General features: G+C 26.9%; 1 long non-coding RNA gene and 1 pseudogene across 1 annotated transcript; one reads left to right on the top strand and one right to left on the bottom strand.

Annotated features, from left to right (window-relative positions):
* Window positions 1-746: 746 nt before the first annotated feature.
* On the bottom strand, window positions 747-2,701 carry LOC112638646 (annotated as a pseudogene).
* Window positions 2,702-5,131: 2,430 nt separating this feature from the next.
* On the top strand, window positions 5,132-6,675 carry LOC112638659. The gene is made up of 2 exons (XR_003123110.1): window positions 5,132-5,247; window positions 6,411-6,675. It is a non-coding gene; the product is annotated as an uncharacterized LOC112638659 (long non-coding RNA).
* The last annotated feature ends 3,731 nt before the right edge of the window (window positions 6,676-10,406 follow it).

The following is a 10,406-nucleotide window of genomic DNA, read 5'->3' on the forward strand; positions in this document are numbered from 1 at the left end:
TGTTTTAAAAATAACAATTAATTCTGACTAGGAACCTTAGCATCCCGTAGTTTCATTAGATATTTTGGACCTAGCGACTTCAAGAACCTTCGTAAAAACATAAATTTGTATTATTAATTTCATACAATTATATTAAAATCAATCGAAAAATTCATTTCTTTTGTTCTTTTTTTTTCTATAATTTTATAAGTGCAAATATACTTTATATAATAACTTTAATTGTAATATAATTATATTTATAATTTTTTGTGCTATGTATTCTAAATATATTTATATTCTGCTTTTTCAAATTCTTTTCATCTTACATAATACATGAGATTATCAATAAAATTTTTAACCAAGTTTCGATTAGTAAATGGATAATCTAATAAAAGTAAAATTTAAAACCAAAATGAATTTTTTGATCAATTTAATAATATACTAGTAAGTAAGAGAATTATAAATGAAACGGATATATATATGTACTATACATATATATATATATATATATATATATATATTATATATATATATATATAAAAGTTGGAGCTGACCTTCGCGTGTCCTTCAGGTGGCTCTTCAAGATTAAACTAATGACACCATCTTATGTCCCCCTTGAAACCATACAAATTTTGTCTAAAACTTTTTTCAAAATAATCGACTCCAATCGAGATATTATCTTGTCTCAAGATAAATGCCCCACCCTGTATATATATATATATATATATATATATATATATATATATATGTAAGGAAGTATACTTCCTTAGTATAATTTGTATTCTCCCGCCATCATGCGTGTTAATAATATAACTTCCACTTGTACAGTAGAATAGCAGAACAGCTTAGGTTAGTAAAATGATGGTGGAGATGAGAGAGAGAGAGAGAACAGTTAGACAGGTTACAGTCTACCATAAATAATAACTCATAATTTAAAATAACTGTAATTGAGGAGATGCTAAAAAACTAACATTGAATGTCGTTTCTTTGTTTTACAGGTAAGAATGTAAATATTGTAATTAGTAATTCCTATGTAATAAATCAACATAATCTTTGTTTTACAGAGAAACTTTTGCGTTAGTGTTATTGAGCCTTTCCCAACAATTATACATTATATATATATACTGTTTTCCAAAATTTTGGAAACAATAAAATATGTAGACCAATCGCAACACATACGGTTTGGCAATCCATACTTCGTCCAGCTTATTTGCAATTGCTATACCCATTAAAGTTGCGCAATGATTTGCGCTTATTTTATTTTTGTCTATTTTAGTGTTTATACCGTATTTCTAAACAAACCAAATTACAGCAATTGATTAAATATGTGTATATATTATAATCAATTAACGCGCAAAATGTACAGAGTATTTCACGAAACTCGAGAGAGAGAGTTTCACTAAAATACTCTCGGAAAAACGAGCGAAATTGTGAGTTTTATTCACTCTTTTTGTTACTTTTTATTGAAATGTGTTTCATGTAATAATACATACTACACAAGATCTTTCTGTAAAGCTTTTGGCCCGAAAATTCGTCTGTATCGGACCCGGACAAACGATTGTCACATCGATATGCTTAGAATAATCTAACATTAAGGATTTAAAATAATCCTGCAAATAATATAATGTTACTACCTATTTCTCTTAAAAATTTTCGCAAAATTATTCGTTCAACAAAATTATCGTATACGGCTTAAAAGTACTTACATGTAACGCATGTTTAATACCATTATAAGACCCTGACATAATTGCCGGAAAAAATCCCGCGGCGCTAGAGTTGATGACAATTTGGCCATAGCCTGTTTGTAAAAAATACTTAACTGTTAATCTACTTAAAGATATACAATGGACAATACATTCAATTCAAATATTTCTCTATCGACTGCTATTTGAATGTTTTCCCATTGCTGATTTCAATCCTTGTTGATTTCAACCAGCATTATTAACGAGTATATCCAACTGAAATGCATACCGTAGTAAGATTCTTTTTCGATCAAATAAAAAATAATAAGTATTAATTAATAAATAATAAATAGTAAATAAATAATAAATATTAATATAATAAAAAATGACAAATATACATAAAAGATTTGATCGAATTGCGCAAATCAACGTGATCGTAAATCATAAATACGTGAAACGTACTTTGCCAAATTTGTTGATTACATGTAGGAATGCTTCTTCGTGCGAGTAGTTAAGCAAATCGTCCAAATTAAGCACATCTAAAGGGTACACTTCCACATCATTGTCGTTTAAATATTTGTTTTCTGAAGAAAAGAGAGTGAAACGTTTATAAAAATCTCAGCATATTTTTATACAGTTTAATATTTAAAATTATATGAAGAAAAATCGTTTATTTATTGGAAAGAATGTGGTATTTTCCATATGCGCTTATTTTTAAATAAAAATACATAAAAGTACGTTAAAGAAAATGAGTCAGCAAAGAGTCGGCAATATTCGCGGTAACGGCTCAAATCTCCGTGTGTTGTTGTTTTGAACGCTCGATCTCGACTCTGTCAACCGTCCCCGCGGCCTCTCTCTCGATGCCTTCGCCGGCGATCTACTCGACTTCACGCAATCGAGTTATTAACGATCCATCTATGATAGCGGAAAATCTAAAAATCCCTACAATAATTACTAAGTCCGCAGTATATAGTAAAAGTACTGCACGAGCCAACCACGCTGCTCTGAAGAATTACACCGTAAAGCTGAGAGCGCATCATCTTGTTTCATAAAATATCGAGCTTTAAGATAAGATTATAGAATATTAAAACAATGAATTGACAGATTTTGTTTTATCTTGTAGGATAGTAGGATAATAGGACAGTAAAATAATGGATTGATAGATTTTATTTCATCTTATATTGCAATTTGCCAGACTCTATCAAACGTCTTAGAAATATCAAGCAAGACTTCAGAATATTAACTTTTGCGTCAATTCCTTTATGGATTCGACTAACCAATTTACGTACTAAGGGGTGCATATAATTATATATTATATATATATATATATATATATATTATATATTATATATTATATATTATATATTATATAATTATATAGAATGAGAGAAAATAAAAAGATTGGGAAAGAATAAGAAGAAATATGAGAATATGAGAAAGAAACAGAGAACATTGTATAGAATAAGTAAATAAAAAAGAGGAAAGAGACGTGTAAAAATCAGAATGATTGAAAGAAAATGAAGGAAAATAAATTAAATTTAATCACAGGAAGATTAGTCAATTTTAAAATATTAATTACTTAATTTTAATATTATGTTATTAATTTTAATAATTATATAAATAATAATAATGGCTGTTCTTCCGAACACGATCGTGCTCCGATTTAAGTCAAATTGTAGATAGGTTCCTTTTAGGTATAAAAGAAGTATATGAGAAGAATTTTTGGCGACTCGAAAATTAAGGCACTTTTTATGCCCTTTTTCTTAAAAGTGAATATTACGTTTAGACAGTTTGCCTTAATTTTAGAGTCGCCAAAAATCCTTTTCGTATACTTCTTTTGTACCTAAAAGGAACCTATTTACAAAATTTGACTCAAATCGGAGCATGATCGTTTTCAGAAGAATCATTATAAATCATTATAAACAAACATCATTATAAACAAAAGACAATTGATAACCATTCATAACCATTGATGCATCGATAAAATAGTTATTTGATCTCTGATTGACTAAACAACCGCCCATGTTTTGTGAACATCGCTAATAGATTTTTACAATCGTAAATTATAAATTATGTTGCGATTTTTATTAGAGACAAAATCGCTTTGCATATGTGCTTGCAAGAGTGTGTAAATGTTGAAAAATGTCACAACTGGTATAGGATTATCATACTTCAGAAATGATTGCACTAATTTTATTCAAACTCAAAAGCCGCAACCGAAAAATTGCATCACTATTACAAAATATTGTTAAATTTTTGATTATGACTTTAGTTTCTGAAATATTTTAATCGGAAGTTTATTTATAAAAAAATCCCGGATAAACTACTTGATAATGCCTCGATATATCGAAAATAGTGACTCTCACGATCAGATCCAGTTTATTTATTGTTATGTATTTGACATCACGATATCACCGCGTCGGTTGATTAGTTTCTATGATTTTTACATATATCTTTATTATATAACATTTTTAATATTTCAAAACATTATAAATCAAGAATATAATTTTGTAATTCTTGTATTTCTAATAAACGTAATTTTCAAAAGTTATATAATTTTTATAGAAAAAAAGCAGACTTAAACAATATATACACTTATATACATATCTATGCACTATAAACACTTCAACAACAATTTTTCTGACGTGGAAGTGACATATTGTTTTATTATCATGTTGTTTTCAATTTCAATATCAATATCAACGCGCGCGCGAGCGTGTGTGTATGTGTCTCGATTAGTTCATGTCATTAAAGAATATTGATGTGTGCGTCTGTGTATGTGTGTGTGTGTGTGTGTGTGTGTGTGTGTGTGTGTGTGTGTGTGTGTGTGTGTGTGTGTTGTGTCTCTAACCTATTCAGACCCTATGTACACAATTATGCACAAAAACATAACATAACATAACAATACCATAAAAAATTTAGGTCTGAATGGCTTAAGCAATGTGGAATTATTCAACCGTCGGTATGTCAAGACATACACTTCTGATTATTAATATTATTAAGCACAAAACAAAATGTTTCACCTATCCGTTGTTCATGAATGTATTGAGGGAAAGATACATGTACATTTCGATCAAAATTTCTCGTTTATATAGAATCGTATACAATTATGTATGATTGTATTTGAACTATATTTGTTACTTATACATATTTATATATGACGCAAGACTTACATATAATTATATATTAAACTAATAAAAATCCATGTATAATTATACATAAAACATTGTGAACATTATATATAATTATGCAAAATGCGCACTTATATATAATTATATGTAAGAGTTATTGCACTTATATATAAATATATATAATGTCTTGTACTTTATTATTTATAATTATACATATTTTTGCACAATTATATATAGTTTTGTACAATTATATTCAATTCTGCATGAATATACATGAAAAACTTTTTACCGGGTATGCCCATGAGCTGATGAACGGCTATAAGTATAAGTGAGATTTACATTATTAGTTCGAGAAGATTTGTTTTACTGACATGTGTATCTGCTTGAACAGATTTGCAATTGCATTTTAAACATTCGAGTGTTTTATTTGACCGTTTTATTCGAAAATTTATCAGGTAATATATAAAATAAAATTTTATACTACTATTGTAAAATCCCAACAATGATTAATGATAATATAATTATTTTAAGAGCATGATTTTTATATAAATATTTAATAAATTTTTGAAATATCACAAGCTGTCAGTTTTGTACGATTTTTATATTTTGTTATAATTTTATTAAATATATATTATAACAAAAGTATTTTTACAGAAATATGTTTAACAATTAGATACACAACAAAACGATAGAATAAACCCTTATAAGAAATCACGATAATTATGCAATTTGTATATTATATGAAAACACAATATAATAGAATAATGATTATGATATAAATTAAATAAAGCCAAAAAAATAATTTTTTGTTTTGATACAATTTGCGAATGCTAAATTAAATAGATTTGGTTTATAACAAAAAACTCTGTTTATAAAATAATAAAAAAAGTATTTTTACAGAAATATGTTTAACAATTAGATACACAACAAAACGATAGAATAAACTCTTATAAGAAATCACGATAATTATATAAATTGTATAGTATATGAAAACACAATATAATGAAATAATGACTTTAATAAAAATCATATAAAAATTAATAAAATAATTTTTTGTTTTGATACAATTTGCGAATGCTAAATTAAATAGATTTGGTTTATAACAAAAAACTCTGTTTATAAAATAATAAAAGTATATTTATAGATCTAAGATACTTTCGAACAAATGTTTGCATACAAATAAATTTTAAGTAAATATTGTAACGTAATTGTTTAAGATTTTTATACATTTATACAGCTATAGATTAAATAAAATTATAATTAAAATACTAATGCTAAAAACAATGTATAAATGTTTGCGACAAGATTTAATATAAGAATTGATATAAGGGAAACTCCTGAGATAAGAAATACTCGCCCTAATTAATGATTTGCAATAAGTTCTCGAAATTTTATCTTTTACAATAAAAAGCAATTGCAAGTAATGGTCGAAAAATTTTAAATATTTTTATTGTATTCATAGATACTTTATAACGTAAATAATGAACAAATTTATCATATTATTTCATGAATCTTTCAGTTAATCGTAAAAGTTAATTATAAAAAAAATGTATGATTTATTCCGCATTTCAGTGATCTTACTATTATTCTTTCTCTCTTTATGTTTCTTTCTACTTAGGATTAACATTTAGAATAACAAGATAATTATCAATTTTGTCGGAGAATTAATTTGTGACATGTGTGAAGAATCAAAGAAACAATAAACAGAAGAAGCTTAATTTGACAGTTAAAAATATCAACGTTAAGGAACAATGTTTATAAATATATTGTTATTATATCGATTCATATTTATTATATCGATATATTATTATTACGTACATTATGGAAGAAAAGGACGATTTCTTCATCTTTTACCGGGACCTCCGAGCGTTCCGATTTTTGGTCACGCATTCCTAGCCCAAGTTTCAGCAGGCAAGTACAACATTTCTACTCTATTTACGTTAATTGACAAATGACTCGTCATTCATGCATATATTCAAGCAAAAATATTAAATTTATAAATCTTTTGCTCTAAATGTATACCAAGATTATTACATGCAGATTACATATCTGAGCATTTCTTTTTGGAATAACCATTTGTTATTAATTTTTTTTATTATTTGTCTGTTTCCAAGATTAAAATGCGTTAATATGAAAAATAACAATAAAATTAGTCTCATTAAAATTTTTGAATCGATAATTAAAGATTAAATCAAAATTAACAACTTAGAGACACCCCGTGTAGAAAATTTTTAGGGCTAGTATGAAACTATTGGTTAGTATGAACCTATTAGAATTTATAGGGCTACATGAAACTATTGGCCCTGATAAGGATAATATAGGGATGCCATAGAAAAGGTTATCCTATCATCATTAATATGGGGCCTTATTAAATATTATTAAGGACATATAATAAAAAAACTAATAATTGTCCGATGTTTAATTTATAGTTTAATTTAAAGTTTCATTAAATTATTTAAAGGTTTTATTAAATTATTTTATTAAATAATTTTGAAACTCAAACTTTAATGAAAATAAATAAAAAGGCCCTTATAAAGATTTTTTAACTGCGCCGCATTTTTAAAATGAAGAATTCATGTAATACTAATTTATAAAAATTCAAAAGAAGTTAATAATATTACATTAATAATAACATTAATGTACAATGAATTCAATTAACAAAGAATTTCTAAAAACTAAAAATTCTCTAAAATAAATTCTCTAAAAATTTTAAAAAAACTTACTTATTTCATACCTTTCATTATAAAAAATACAAAAAAATTTTTAAATACATAGATATACAGGGTGTCCGTCAATTTTCGACCTTAACGAAAGAAGGAAGTAGATTGGCCATTTGTTACAAGCCATGTAGGGTCCAAGTTTTCTTTCTAGTAGGGAATTAATTAAGGCATATTAATCAGGTCCTTTTTAAAACCTTATTACTTTTTCTACAAGGGACGGCACAGTAATTAGAGCTCAAGAAAGAGACAACACTTCCTTTCTTTTGATTATATATTTTAAAATAAATTTAATTAAATAATAATAAATTACAACATTATATTTTAAAATAAATTTAATTAAATAATAATAAATTACAACATTAACAAAAATAAATATTTCAGATAATCTTTTAGAATTTAACACGTTGGCACATTACATGCGTTTTAATCTACGAGTCAAGGGCAAATATTTTTATAATTCAATGCGATACACACTTATATAACACTTTGTAATGCATATTGTTAACATTGAGCTGAAGAGGGATCAAAAGCGTTCGCTTTTTGTTATTATAATGTGTTTTTTAATAAACTAATATTGAAAAAAGATAGAAGTGTTCTTGCTTCTTTGCGCTCCAATCGCGCATTAATTCTTATGCCAATTTCTTTTTGATTTTAATTACTAGTTATAAACATGATTCATCAGATTCTAGCTTTTTACAAATTGATAATGATATGTTGTTGTGTATCTCTCATGTTGACTTGAGATTCAATGATGATATTGGACATATTTCTTTCAATTTGCTATTTTATTACAGATATGTGGATGATATAGCTCAGACGATTCCCTCTTCCATCAATAGGATCTTGGATATTTTTAACTCTTTTCATCCGAGATTTCAATGGAGGAAGGAATAATAAATTTAATTTCTTTTATGTTACGATAGTCGCGAACAATAATTTAATTGAATTTGAGATCATAAACCCACTTTTTCTGGGAGATATCTAAATTATAAATCGAATCACTATGTTATAAGAGAAAAATAATTGTAAAATTGATGGATCGTGCATTTTTATTGTCATATTCCAGCAGGGCCGGTTCTAACCTGAGCGGGACCGGGGTATGATATAAAATGTTGGACATAAAACTTTTATATTATCTTTCACATTGAAATCTATTTTATATATTTATTTTTCACTGAAAATAAAAAAGATATATTATTTTATAAATATAGAAATAGTTATTTTGTATTACATATTTAAAAATAAAAAACTCTTGACTTTTTGCTTTGGGATATAAAAAAAATTTCATACAATAATATGTAAACTTAAATATAATAAAAATTATATGTAAATTTAAACATGTATTTTTCTCGCTTTTGCTGCGGCAAAGACAATTACGTTATTAAAATCAGTCTCATGAGATATGTTATTTTCGACATCATTGCTATACCCGATAGTCTTTCATGCGATATACAAGAACGAAGATAGTTTTTAATTAATTTTAATTTTGAAAAACTCCTTTCTAAAAAAGCAATCGTTACAGGTAAAGTTAGCAATATACGAAGTACTATATATATATATTTGGATAAACTGAACTGAGTTTGGTTCTAAACAGGTATTTTAATATATCAAACAGACAATTTTGTTCATTAGGAATTATATAAATTAATGATCTTAATTTTTCCAATAGTTCTAATCCACTTATATCAAAGTCACCTTCATCTTGTAATATAATGTACAGGTCGTTACAGTTCTTTTTCAGTATTTCCTTAGATAAATTCTTAATATTACAAAAACTATATAAAACCCAAAATTGTCTCTAAAATTCTGATATAGTTTGAATCAATAACAAAGTTCAATAAACGATTGTATGGCCTTGTTAATAATTAAAAAGAAATATTCCATGCAAATTTCTCCTCGTCTGGGGCTATTATTTCATCAGCACATTTATAATCAAACGTTTTGTAACAGCAATCCTTTTTTGAGAAAAATAAGGTATTATGCTACTCTCTGCTGCAATATTTTTTGCAATTCGCACACTTTCGTAATCATTAGTTCTAAAAGTTAATAGTCTGTTGAATAGAGCCTCTAGAAATAATATTGCGACATCCATTTGCATAATTTGTTGCACCAATTTACTCACTCTGTTCACTTCTACGAATAATTCGTACCATATAACGGTTAATAATATAAATTGATAAGATTTAATTTCTTTCAACAAAGATTGTGTTTTACTAGCAATTTTTGAGTCTTCAGGCTCGCACGCTTAAAATTTCTTCAAATGTTTTTATAAGTTCTTTAACTTGGAACCGTACAGCTTTTACATTTTCTGTCCGACATTCCCATCTAGTTTCAGATCATGATTTCGGTGTAAACTTTAAATATTTTTCGCAATATCGTACCTATAGTTAGAAGCTGACAGAAAAGTATATATGCGTTGAATAACTCCAAAAATGTAATAGCCTTGGAAGAAACACTAGCAATATCGAAAAGTACGAGATTTAAATTATGGCAACCACATGGAGTGAAAAATGCTCCTTGATTTTCTCATAATATTTGTGCCTGAACACCAGATCTGTGTCCTTTCATATTTGCCCGGTTGTCATATCCTTGTCCTCTTACAATTTTTAAATCAAGCCAAGATCTGTTAGATGTTTGATTTTAAGGTTTGTGTTAATCTCAATCCGCTACTGTCTTTGACAACCAAAAAACCTGTAAAACTTTCACAAATTTGTGCTTCGTCTTCATGTGCATAAACGTATTATGGCAGGATAGTTGCTCCTCATAGGAAGTATCAGGTGTGCAAGGATTAAAAAATATTTGGCAGCCCTTACACGATCAGTCGCTGTATTACTAATTTAATTTCCCATCAATGATAATTAATTCATTCTGTATATCTTTGCTGAGATAATAAA

This window comes from Camponotus floridanus, unplaced genomic scaffold (assembly GCF_003227725.1).
Source record: "Camponotus floridanus strain SB8 unplaced genomic scaffold, Cflo_v7.5 scaffold34, whole genome shotgun sequence".
NCBI lineage: Eukaryota > Metazoa > Arthropoda > Insecta > Hymenoptera > Formicidae > Camponotus > Camponotus floridanus.